Below are 13805 nucleotides of genomic sequence, written 5' to 3'. Positions count from 1 at the left end.
CCAGAAAGGGGTACAACATTAAAGCCTCACATGAAAATAAACATCTGACCTGTCCCAGTATTTAATTGGCAAAGTTTGTTCAGACAAATTTGTCATTGTTTTCCTCTTAGGCTGAGAGTGTGTGGCTTCCCCCAAATCACCAAATGGGTTCCCATGGCTGACTCCAGCTGACTCCATCATGCTGGCTCAGAGGGGGTTTGCCATTTCCTTCTTCTTAGACTGAGAGAGTGAGATTTGCTCACGGCCACCCAGTGGGTTGTCATGGCTGGTCTCTGGAGTCTTAGGCCAATGCTCAAGCCACTAAACCCCAGTGGCTCTTTATGTAAAACTTTGCTTCAACTATAAACCAAGAGTTTAACCTCAATTTCACTGGGGGTAGAAAATATGCTAGCCCAAGACAACCTATGAGACAGCCCAACATCCTGGTTGATAGCTGCAGTTTAAAACAAAAATAGGGATCGCTCAGCCCAATGCATGGATTCAGTATTAGAAATTCTTGGGGGCTGCATTCCCATGTTGGAATGGGGCCAATGTGTAGGACAATCCCCCCCCCCCCCCAGAATATTTTAACATTTAGATATACACTTTGAGTGTTCCCTGCATAAGAAAACTCTTTGAAATTCATGGGGTCACCATAAGTCAACAGGTGACTTGAAGGCACATGCGCACACAACTATGCCTTAGAGGAGACATGTGAATCCTATAGAATGAGGAAAATGCACCTGTACAAAAAATGGGAATACTGTACAAAATGACAGTGTCATGAGGAAAAATGATTGATAGGGATGTGGCAAGGACTTCAGGAGGGCAGAATTTGGCCTCAAAGCCTAAAATTATTTGTCCCTGGTTTAAGAATCCTTTGTACCACATACCAGTCCTGGGCTTACTTTTATGACTCAGGAACCTCTAAGGGCTACATGGGAAATAAAATTATTACATGATAGGGATCAGATGTCCACTTCTGGTTCTCAAAAATGAGTGTGTGCATGTTAAATAGTACAAGGAGGCCTTGACACTTGTTTAAAATGCACATAGTTGTTCTTGGAGGTTTCTGAGAGCACCGATTCATCTTCCCCTTTTCCTTGGCAGTGCATGTAAGTGAAGGATCACAATTTCCCTGCAGCACCATTGAAGCTCCTTCTTCTCTTCCTTACTGCTTATGGTGTTATGCTAATTTCTGAAGCACTTTACTTCACCATGTTTCATGGTAGGGTCACCTCTGATAAAATACCACCCCGTCCTCATAATCTGCAGTTTCCTCAGCATGACTGTTGTGATTCTGACAGCATTAATTAAGCACAAGACATTGCATCCAAGGAATAAATGCATAGTAGAAGGAAATGGTTCTGATGCTTTTTTCTAGTCCATGTGAAAGGGAGAAAATTGATGATGACTTCCAAATTCTTTTACAGTCCTTGAGAATGTACATGTGTGTTTGACCTCCATGAATAATTATCCTTGTTCTGCCAACAGCCAAGTTGTGCAGCAATAAATGAGTGAATTCCTCTTCATGCATTTAAATAGATCTTGATGCAGATGCAATTTATGTATATTCTCAGTGTTTAATCATCCAAACTATCACACATCCAGGAGAGATGCATGGAAGAGAATGTCACTGAAGTATAAGCCAAACATGATCTATCATAAGAGAATTTCCAGTCTCTTGCACCTGTGGTTTCAGTTCATTGTGATAAATAGCATTTCCATAATCTAATATTGCTACTGTACTTAGGGTAGTAACACTAGCTGAGCTATGTTAGGCACATAAAATCTGACATGAGACAGAAAACAAAGGCTTTATATGGTGTGCGATCATGCAGTTCTTATGGAATATGCTATTTATCATTTGAGTGTTAAAAAGCCACTACCTGTTTGAAACCCAAATCTTCAATCAGGAATCACTTTATCTGCCAGCAGCAAGTCATACTGATGACAGCAGAGCTCATCTTCACATGAAAGTGCTAAAGAGTATAAGGCTGGGGCCTCAAATACCATTCTTGTATAAACTATTGAGACTCTGAAATTAGTGATTTGATCAAAATAGTATAGAAACGCACAAGGGGAACAAATAACAATGCAACAACATAGTATGTCTTATGGGCATGAGAGCTTCACAGCTTATGCAGAGCTCTTTCATTCTGAAGACTTCCATTCTGAAGGCCCCACTCTTTATTGCCACAGAGTAAGGACAGGTCTCATGTGGCTTCCTCAGTTTTTGTGAACTCTTCCCCACCAACTGGTTGCCACTGCCACTAAAATCAAAGGTGATGCTCTAAACGCACATCAACACAAATAAGCAGCATTTGTAGGAAGGACTGGAGTTCCGTCTTTCCTCCAGAAGAGAAGGAATGTTTTATCCTATCAATCAAGAGCTAGAAAGATCATATCTGGCAATACTGATTAAGATGTAAAGACACCATTGGCTAAAAAAACAAACTAAGGCTTTATTGAAAACACACCATTAGATATAGTAACATTTTCTATGGGTGCTAAGCTAAGAACTATGGCCCAGTACAGACTGGTGCTTTGCGCCGGCCTGGGGCTGAAAGTAGGGCTTGGGAGAGCAGCACATCTGCACACTCCTGAGCCCTACCACACGCTGCGGTGCACCATCTTGGCATGCTGCCGTTTACATGGCATGCACAATGATGACATGGCTCGTGCACTGTGTCCAAATGACGTGGTGCACAGCGCCACTCCAGGGCACTTATGGTGCCTCAACAGTGGAGGAGAAAGGAGCTGCATTTCATGGCTCCTTTTTGGAGCGGATTGTTGCCACACCATGCGGTTGCCACAGCAACAATCCAGAGGAGAAAGGGGTGGCCTCTGTCCACCACTTTCTCCCAATCTGTATAGGCCCTAAATTAATTTCACTTTTAGTAGAAGGGAGAGAATAAAGGGGATTAAAAGAGAAAAATCCCACTATGGCACTATCTTTCTGTGGTGGTGGGATTGTGTTCTTCTATGAGGCAAGAGGGTATGCTGATAGAAGCATTGCTCCTGGTAAAGTCTCTCAAATCAGACAGATTTTTTTCATGGAGCCAGAATAAATATACCACACTAGGAACTGTATCACATGGGCCCTAGAAAAGTCTCATTGTGTTCCAAAAAGGGGGTGTGATGAAAATGGGATGGGGATAAGAACGGATCTTATCACACAGAGGAACACCACTGCTGCTGCCGAATGTTCCCATCACGTTCTACATCCATCTGAGAGGGGGCAATTTTTGAGAACGCTTTTGAACAGTTCTCAAAAATCGCCCCCTCTGGGATGGATGTAGAACACAATGGGAACGTCCAGCAACAGCAATGGTGTTCCCTTGTGCAGTAAGATCTGTTCTTAGCCCCATTCCGTTCTCATCACACCCCCTTTTTGGAACACGACAGACACGTTCTAGGGCCCATGCAATAAGGTTCTAGGCAGCAGCAGTAGTAAGGGATGACACTGGTAGAAGATATCTCAGAGACAACAGGGGTAGCTCCATGCGAAGTTATACCAAACATTGTAAGGAGAATTTGCCCTAAGTGTCACGAGATAATACTTCAACAAAGGAGAAGGCTGCAGCATGTGGAACAGACAAAATCCCTCCCCCACAGGTGAAGTGAGAGGCTGTGTGCATGCATGAGGAACATACCCTCCTGAAAAACAGTCTGCAAGTAGGGTGGAGCTGAGTCACTGTGCTTTATAATGCAGGGACTTTTCCTCTTGCCATTGCTGGAAACAAACTGAATTTCTTTCTGAAACCTGTGAGAACTGACTCTGAAATTTACAATCCTGACTGTTCCTTGAGACCTGACTCTGAGATTTATGACCCTGGACAGTTTCTTGATGTTGTTGTCTGCTACTGTGGACTGTGTATATGATTTACAGCTTTGGACCCTGGACTATTTGATGTTGGATTCTGCTTGCTTCTTTGGCTTCTGAACCCCTGGCACTCTGCCTCCTAGATCAGTGTGAAGACAGGACACTGGGATCCAGCAGGAGCACAACTGATTGACTTTTGTGAGGCCAACAATTTGTTCATTGCAAATACATTCTTCAGGCAACAAAAGAGATGACTGTATACCTGGATGTAACATGATAACCAATATAGAAATAAGAAGCAAAAGATGGAACTAGCCGAATATCTCTGCAAAGCAAGACCAGGAGCAGATTATGGTACAGACCATGAGCTGCTAATATCAAAAATTAGAGTATACATACATACATATATATATATATATATATATACATTTTATTTATAGACCGCTATTCCGCAATGATCATAGCGGTATACAGTAAAAAAATTGCAATACAATACAAAATGAGTAAAGCTAAATAAGAACACTAAACCAACTATCACACCAGAATGCATCCCTGAAGAATTTAAACATACATTGGCTAATGAAGCAAACAAATAATTTCAGAAGAAAATCAGACTGTGCTTTATAGATTGTAGCAAAGCCTTTTATTGTGTAGGTCATGAAAAGCTATTAATTGCTTGAAAAAGAAAAAAAAAGGGGGGGATGCCACAACATTTGATGTTCCTGATGCATAACCTGTTTGTAGGACAACAGGCCATAATCTGGACAGAATATGGAGAAACAGAATAGATTTCAACTGGGGACAAACAAAGCTGCATCTTTTCTAATAATCTGTTTAACATGTACTTTGGATGTATCATACATAAAATTAAATTAGTCTGAGGAAAGAGGCATGAAAAATATTGGAAGAAATACCAACAATTTAAGATATGCAGATGGCACCATGAAGAAGCCAGGGAAGCTTTGAAAGTTTTCATGAAGTGCTTTGTGCTTTTTGGTTGGCCAAGAAAGATAAGCCTCAGTTTTGTACCCTTTCTCCCCCACTGGCACCAACCAGGCTTTCCCAGCCCCTCCTTTCACAATACAATCTTGTCCTTTGCTTCTGGCAGAAAAATGCCCTGACTTGCCCTGGTACACAGGCAGTATCAAAAAGCTGAAGATGGTCCTTTGTGCAATGTGGTGAACTGCTAAAATATAAAGCTAAAATGAGGCTCCGAAGTCAAGAAGACACAATTATAAGCCAATCACTTCTCTCATTGGTGTATGCTTCAAAAAGTTCAATTACCACCATGGCGCTTTGTCATTTCAGAGTGCTGTGTGAAGTGTGCAAGTGCAGTTCCTGAAAGTGTTGGCCAATCCATCCCTGAAGGGAAAGTAAATCAAGTGGCACTTCTATTGCAACTGTTCAGGACAGTATGAGGATTTTCCACTGGCCACAATGCTGTGGAACATAATAAAAAGGACAGCCATTTGCACCTGGAAATGTACCATGAAAGGACTTCTTGTTGTTCTGAAGTGTTTTTGACAAATATTGATACTATAGAACCAGTTGCAAGACTTTTTGAATGTCAAAAATATAGGCTATTTTTTATTTTCTGGGGACGGGGAGGGAAGGAAGTAGAGGCAGAAGTAGGGGGGGTCTACTTTATTGAAGCACATTTCAAGAGCCCTTACCATTCTTTGTGGATGAATCCAAAGAATTTGAAGAGACTACTAACTCCTATTGAGCTCCCAGTACCTGCATTTCTATGATTCAATATTAAGCATAAGAGCATTGTGCATTTAATACGAAAGACATTTTGATATAAACATTTGGATATAAAAGGCTTTGTAGCAGAATATTTTTATTGAACCAGTCTGTTTGAAAGCTGCCATTAGTCACAAGTAGTTTTTTTATTTTTATTTTTATAACAACATATATTTCACTTTCCCCATTCTAAACTATTTCACTCAAAGTTATTTACAAAACGTATCAAATGATATTTTCAAGAAGTCATCTATTATTAGAACACAATTACCAGACTCATTTTGTTGATAAGTAGATCCTGTAACACAGCCTTTTAGATTGCCTTAGCTAGTGCCTTCCAGGTGTGTTGAACTGCAGTTCCAGTTAGACCATAGTGATGGGGAGAATACTGGAGTTGTCCAACACATTTGAAGAGTGCCACTCTATTCTCTATTGCCTCTTTCCCCAATCAGGTACCCCCAGATGTGTTGTACTATTTCCATCATGCCCATGTAGCACACATATCTGGGGGTTGCAGGTTGAAGAAGGTCCTCTACAATATTTCTCTCTTACAAGCCTGCTGCTTCATAGATTTCTCCAAATGATTTTCTTCTACTTCCAGCCCTGATGATTTATATAGGAAGAAGCTCTTTCCCAGCTTTATATGAAAACCTCTCAGTGAACTTACTTATCACTTCAAGTTATTAGAACTCCAGTAACACAGCTAAGATTCCACCAGGGAATAATAACTCTTCAGGCTTCCCTTGGATCAGTAACTTGACATTCTATAGAACATGAGTTTATGTTTTTTGGCTTGTTAAAATGAAAAGAACAACTCCAAGACATTAAACAAAAATACTCTGTGTAATGTTAAATGAGTCACCCTGGTTTCCCTCATGACTTAAAAGCTGTCACCTCTATCTGGGTCACTGAGAATATGTGCACCTTCCATTATGCAAATAGAGAGCCATAAGAAAATGCCTGACACTGAGTCAGACCATTGATCTATCTAGATCAGTATCACATATAAGGTTCTCCAGAGTTTCAGACAGGGGACTTTTTCAGCCCTGCTTGGAAATCCTTGAAGAGCATATATGCCCTACCACTTACCTATGGCCCTTCTGCTAGATTTCCCTATTCATTTTAGTTAGAGATATAGCATCTCCCATAACTTGCCTCAGCTTTCACTTGAAAATAAGATGAGCTACCCCCCCCCCCCAAAAATCAGGAGGTAGTTTGTTTTAAGACAAAGTCAAAACTTGTCTAGCTTCCTTCTCTCACATCCAATTAATTTCTATCTAAACTAATGGTCACCACAGAGTTTTATCATACTAAATGACATACCATCTTAAAAGAATTTGCAGCACTGACATACAAATGGGAGAGGTGGCTACACGTGGAAGGAAGGAAGAGTTCTTTCAGTAATCTACCTGTCTCAAAGCTTTGAAAAGTTTATTTTTTGGATTACAACTTCAGGACCCCCCCCCCTACTGACTAGGGGATTCTGGGAGCTATATTTCAAAAGAGTAACTTTTCAAAACTTGGAATCCTGTGCTCTTTTCAGTTGCACTTATATCCATATGAGAATAACCCCACCACCAAAGCTCTTGATCAACATATATTCCAAAAAGTCGACAAACTATAATCAGCCATGCAAGTGCAATATTTTAGAATGAATGGCTTTGTACAATTCAGTCTTTCTGATTTTACTGAATCATAATGGGAGATCATTCCAAGGCATGGTAAATTTAGGTGTAATCTGAAACCTGATTTACTCTGCATTAGTCCCACCAGAGCACCATTGGAGGCTACCTCTGTAACCCAAGAACTATCCCTCCATCACCTTTCTGTGACCCTGATATCAATTTAACATCCGACAGGATGTTTTAGGCAAGTAGCCCAAACAGGGAGTCGCACAGGGAACTAGCTATGCCACATTGAACCACATAGCCCAGCCTTGGAGAAGCCAAGTCACTCAAGCCATGATGGGCTCTCTCAAGATCACAATCAGCATAATCCCTAGACTATGATAGTGATATATGATAGAGTGATAGTAAGCTAGAGTGGGAGATTGCTTGCATATGACAGACAAAGGGAGTTTCCGTCTGGCAGTGAAGCTCTTTTCATCTGAGAACATTTACACTGATCCGAATGTCCAGTCATTACTGCATACCCCAATCATTCTCTTCCCCTGGGAAAACCATTTAGCAATGAGGTAATCCATTCATCCTGAGAATACTGGCCCAGGATGTGATTTTGAGTATAAATGTGCTTTGCACTAGCAATTTGGTCTAGTTTGGAGTAGGACAGAACTTCTGGCTTCTGTTAGATTCTTCAATAATCCAGCCAGCCCCACTTGTCGTGGCTCCTGTTGACCCATCTCAATTCCGGATGCCTCCAGATCAGAGCTATGCTTCAGGAAAGATAGTATCACCTCTTAGCAACCCACAAAGTCACCATTTTTCCCACCTTTGCTCCATTAGTTCTTGTGTGTGTGCATGAGTGTGTGTGTATGTTGATTCACTAATAAACTAAGAAACCTCATTTGGAATTGCCTCTGGAGTTCTGTGTGGTTTAGAACCGATATACAAAGGGAAGGATCCCAGGATGAACATTGCCCTTTTCAAACTCTCTCTCTCTCTCTCTCTCTCTCTCTCTCTCTCTCTGTGTGTGTGTGTGTGTATCTATCTATCTATCTATCTATCTATCTATCTATCTAGGTACCCTCCCTGAACCAAGCTTTTTGAGTAACACCTCATAAACAAAGTGGACTGTTCCCTAATGAAAAAGCAAATGTAATTGTTAATTGTACACATTTTAAATCAGGCTAAGCAGCAGTGAATATCATTGGGGAAATCCCAAGGTCCAAGAAAGGTGTGCAATATTTGAGATCCACATGAGGGAGAACAAATATTCTAATCACTCCTTCTGCCCCTCAAGGTTAGATGGAAATATCAGCTCTTTTCCATGTTACAGCTACTGCACATTTTAATCCTTATTATTAAAGGCCACAAGAATAGGCATGTGATGACCTCCCCAATAGCCACCTAATCCTGAAAGAAAAGCACTGAACAACTGAGCTGTCATTTTCATCCTTTCTGAATTCCTGCCTATTGACAAATGCTGCATAGGGATTCAGTGAAGGAGTTAAAATAGTGGCTCTCTCACTTGCTTACTGCAGCCACATGATGTTCCTCTCAGGACCATTTCTACTGGTACTTACTACAGGTGCATTACATTCCTCTGCTGCAGATGTCCCTGCTCACCGCATTGACTGGTTAATAACCCTACAGGGTGGAAAGTAAATTTATTATGTGGGTCGCTACACAATGGCCTGATTTGAACATCCTGATCTAATACATGGACAGAAATGCAATTATGCTTCAGTTTTCATCCACCTGCCAGTTTGGGAATGCAGTTCACCAATATTAAAAAATGTTGAATGAAAACACATAAAATTAGAGAAGATTGTATACAAAGATGTGTGTGTGTGTGTGTGTGTGAGAGAGAGAGAGAGAGAGAGAGAGAGAACAAAATGCAGATGAATTTACATGAGGACTCCTTGCCAAAGATTTTTTTTCAATTAATGCAGGAAAAGGAGAGGATGAGGTTGTAGTACAAAAAGTTTAACACTATAAATATCAAAATAGCTGGGTCCATTTGCTTCCATGAATAAGGACATTAGAGCCATCAAGATATGGAGTGGGTTTGGATCTTAAGGAGACTAGATGGGGAGGAGAGTGGGTATTATAATCTCCCCCAATCTAAAGCCATCCCAGTCGTAGACAAACTTTACATACAAAAGCCCCTGTAATATTAACTTTCTGTTCTGTTTTCTTCCTATTGTTTCTCTTTTCCCACATAGGGGAATTTTACGCCTGCTGTAAACCATCCATTAATGCTTCTGTTTCTGTGTGCTGTTCTTCTTATCTCAATGAATTTTTAATGAACAATTGAACTGAGGAATAAATTATCAGTTTTCTGCTAAAACCACCACTGTCTGTCAGTTTCTAATTGAACATAATGATTTTATTAGTGTATTTGACTAGAATTTAATCAAGGCTTGTTATTGTTAAAATAATTTCCTGTCTTTGATGGTTCTCTTTTCCCTCTAATACTCCATATTCCTGAAGGAGGAAAGCAAATGGGGGGAAATTACTCACCTAGCATGAGGTGTTCAATAGCTTATTCCTGTCAATTTTGAATCTAGCATATCAATTTGGCTTGACTTGGAGAGATGAGTAGAATTTTCATCCTCTGTAAAATAACAGAAAGATGTTCAATAAACAGACAACTATTTATCTCTCTGAGAATCTTTAGAAAAATATTGTTCTGAAATCCCCTTCAAAGTAACGTATTTCCATCTCCTTCCTGGCATTGTGTCAATGGGGGGACAGTGGGGGAAGTAGTGCTAGAGGATGCAATGATACTGTGATGAGGGCAATGAGTGTGGACATACTGTACTATCTATATGTTTCCTGTGTGAATGGAGGTGGAAGAAGTGAACATACCTCCAAGGACCCTTTTTGATACTTGCAGTGCTGTCCTGAACATTTCTTGCAAATATTTTATTTACTACTTCTGATTCTGCAGAATAAAACTTCTTAAAATTTATTTTAAGCCTCATAGTGTTTTTTGACTACTCAGCGCACACAGGTTTCTTTCTTCTCCAGCGAGAGGGAAGGGATAAGTATTTTTACTGTGGTTTTCTCATATCTCTGCTTCCCACTGGGAAAGGTGGATAAAAGGACACTGAGGGATATGTGGGTAGGAGCAGAGAGCTCCTGTGTGGCTAGTCCTCTTTCTTTGTTGAAAGACTTAGGACAGAGGAAAACTGTGACATTTGCTCGCTCCTCACCAGACAGAAAATAGTTGCATGGTGTACATATGTGTGTGTGGGTATGCCCCAGCTAAAAGATGGATGGGGAAGGAATGCAACATTAAGTGTTCTACTGGTGGTGGAACTGTATTCTACACCTTTCATCTCTAGGATCTTTAATCTATTAAAGGTATAGGATTCTTGTTCTTTTGATATGTTTTTGATCATCCACCACCACCACCATCACCTCATCCTTTCTCTCTTGGGTACCAGCGGAACTGCTTTCACACTTTCCAACATTTCCATTCAAACTGGGATGAATGTGGCTAAATAACAACAGAGTATGGCCAAAAGGGTGTGACTAAATAAAAAGAGGCACAAGTCAGTGGGGAGGAACATACAAAACTACTACTTTAAGTGGGAAATCCTTGGAATTTATGTAGTGAATGAAGAGCAGCCTGAAAAAGTCCAGATCATTAAATACAGTATTGTGCATAATTAGAACTTTCTCTTAGATCCTTTTTCTTAGAACTTTCACATGACATCTATGTCCTTATGCACCTCCACTGCCTAGGGGGCAGGAAAGAATAAAACCACTAAAACTAAGGCTTAAAGTAAGATTTATCCAAGTCTAAAAAACAAACAGCTCTACAAACCTGAAGGTTAGGAAAAAATATTTTCTGATTGAAAATGCTTCTCTGTAGCATTGCTCCTGTTTTAGAAAAATAGAAGGAGAATCTAAAATCCATTCAAAGAGAAGGAAAGTATTTCTCTGTGTGAGTGAGATTGAGAGACACCCTACTATACAGTTCTGGGGGCTGGGTAATTCAAAGGGGATCCCTTCAAGGAAAACCCCTTTGCTTACTGAAAAAAGCAGTTCCAGCCACACAGGCTATTGAAACAAAGCTCAAATAAACAAAGGCCCATTCCAGGCAGGTGTAAAGTACGTCCCCAGGATGTACTAGGGTTAGGAAAGGGCGTGCTTTACGCACACCCCTAACCCTAGTATGTACTGGGTACATACAAAATGGCAGCACCCGTTCTACACGGGTGCCGCCATTTTGACGTAGCGGGCGCATAGCGTCCACACGTCGCACGGCAGAAGTGATGCCGCAAGTGCACCATTGGGCACTTGCGACGCCACTTCCGGGGCGCAGAACAAAGCGCCATTTTCAAGCTTCTTTTTGCTCCGTGAGGGAGCCGCGCGGTACAGAAGCTGCGTCTCCCTCGTGGAGCAACCGGCGGCACCGGCAGACCGCCACTTTCAGGTGGTCTGTAATGCACCAAAGAAGAACAAGGAAAGAGTAGAGCCACTGCATAAATAGGATGGTAAAATGGTAACAGAAGACAGAGACAGAACTGATGAAAACTTTCTTTGCTTCAGTATTCTTCCCAAAAGAAAACAGTGCTGATGAAAAGAGAAGAAATGATGCAATAAGGATCATATCCCTAGTTCTGTGCCTCGTGATCACCGATTAAGAGAAGAGTTGCGATCAGTTGTGTAACTCCAAATTTGCTACATAGTTCTGGATCTCTCTGTTTCTGTGTGTTGGATTCTTCAAATGTCTGTTCATCAATTGCCCTCCTCCCCTAGGTCTTGCCCTTCAAGGAGTGTGTCCAACTCCTTTCTCCCTGATTTGTTGAAGTGGAGATAGTGGGCCTCAAGTTGCAGCATCTTCTCTTCCAGAAGAGTAACCACATTGTACTTGCTACAGTTGTAATTCCCCACCCTATCTCCAATTCTTTGGCAAGAAAACCCAAACAGGTGAAAATCTGTGGTGGATTTTTCTGCCACCTGTACCTGCATCAGCCTCAGCTTTCTGTTCTAACTTAAAGCCTAGGGGAAAACAACATGTGCTTCCACAAAGACTATTCAAATGAGAATGGTCAGGCAACTCAGGAAGCTTCAAAGGGATGGTGAGATGAGTGATAGAAGAATAGGTGGGGAACTCTTCTGCAACCCTGCAGGTAAGTTGAAAAACACCATCAAGAAAAAATGGAAATAAATTCTGTACAAAAAAATGGCAGAAAACTGGAGGAAAGCTTCTGCACGAGGGAAGAAAGCTTTCAGGAAATTGGAGAATAGCTTTCAGCCTGGCTTTACTTGTTCATTACTTTAATTAACTATGGAGTCAGAAAAGACTAAAATATTTACAGCTAGGTACATTTACTGATGTGTTAATCACTCAATGGAGTTAATTCCTAGGTAAATCTGCATAGCATCCTTGAGCTCAAGCAAACTTTCAATTAAACTTTCAAAAGATTGCACTGTTTGAATGCACATGGTGTATGTGCATGGGCACACATACATGTATGGCAAGTATACCATACCAGTTATTAGGTGGGAATGTTCCTTGTTACCATGCAAATCCTTTAAAGTTATGACTTCATTGAAGGAAGTAATGATGATAATTATGATAACAGGGTGAAAATAAACACAATACCATAATATCCTCCCCATAGGGTTGCCATAATTCTCTACTAAAAACCGGGACAAAATGTAGGACAAAATTTAGAACAAAATATAGGACAATTGTAGGATAAAATTTAGCCCAAAATATAGGACATTTAAGAAAAATGGAGAACGTTAAATGTCCTACATTTTGGGCTAAATTTTATCTTACAATTGTCCTATATTTTGGTTTAAATTTTGTCCTACATTTTGTCCCAGTTTTTAGTAGAGAATTATGGCAACCCTATCACATTCTCCACATCCTTAGTCATGCACCAGAAATCAGCATATGGGCCAAACAAAACCATTGATTTTCATTTATCTTTTGAGCATACAAGTGAAATATTCTACAAGCCCCTGGATACCGTGACTTTCAAACTATTTCAAAGATGGCTTCAGCCTTCAGGTACAAAAAGGAACAGAAAAAAAAAAAACAATATCGGCTGTAACAATTGGCAAATGCTATTTATCCTCTAGACTGTCCAGGCATGGCATTGTCATGCCTAGCCTGGAGGACGCCTCGGAGGACTCAGAGGATGAGTCAGAGCCTCTGGGACCTGAGCCTGCAATTGGGGAGCCTGAGGCAGGTCCTAGCTGTGTTGTAGCAGAGTCTGGGGCCTCTCCAGAGGTTCAGCAGCCAAGTCTGTCTATGGCCAAGTCTGTGGACATAGAGGAGGATCAGGGAAGTGTGCCTATCTTCAGCGAGTGTCATGCTGAAAAGGAGGGCCTTTGAAGGTCACAGAAGCTTTATCAGGAACAAGCTGCCAACCAGACACATCTGAAATCCTGCTGCCTGCCTATTTAGGCAGTTGGAGCATGTCTGTCTAGTTGCCAGTGATTATCTGATCTTCTTGAAAAAGACTCTGGCTATGGCTCCTGATCCCTTGCTTCTTGGACTGCTGACCCATCTTGATTATCTGGAACCCTAGACCTTGGACTGCCTTATTAATCTGTCTATCTGATACTCTGGACCTCAGACTTCTTGACAACTCTTTTGGTAATAT

The sequence above is a fragment of the Sceloporus undulatus genome, chromosome 5 (assembly GCF_019175285.1).
Source record: "Sceloporus undulatus isolate JIND9_A2432 ecotype Alabama chromosome 5, SceUnd_v1.1, whole genome shotgun sequence".
Lineage (NCBI taxonomy): Eukaryota > Metazoa > Chordata > Lepidosauria > Squamata > Phrynosomatidae > Sceloporus > Sceloporus undulatus.
Note: the sequence above shows the minus strand (reverse complement) of the source record.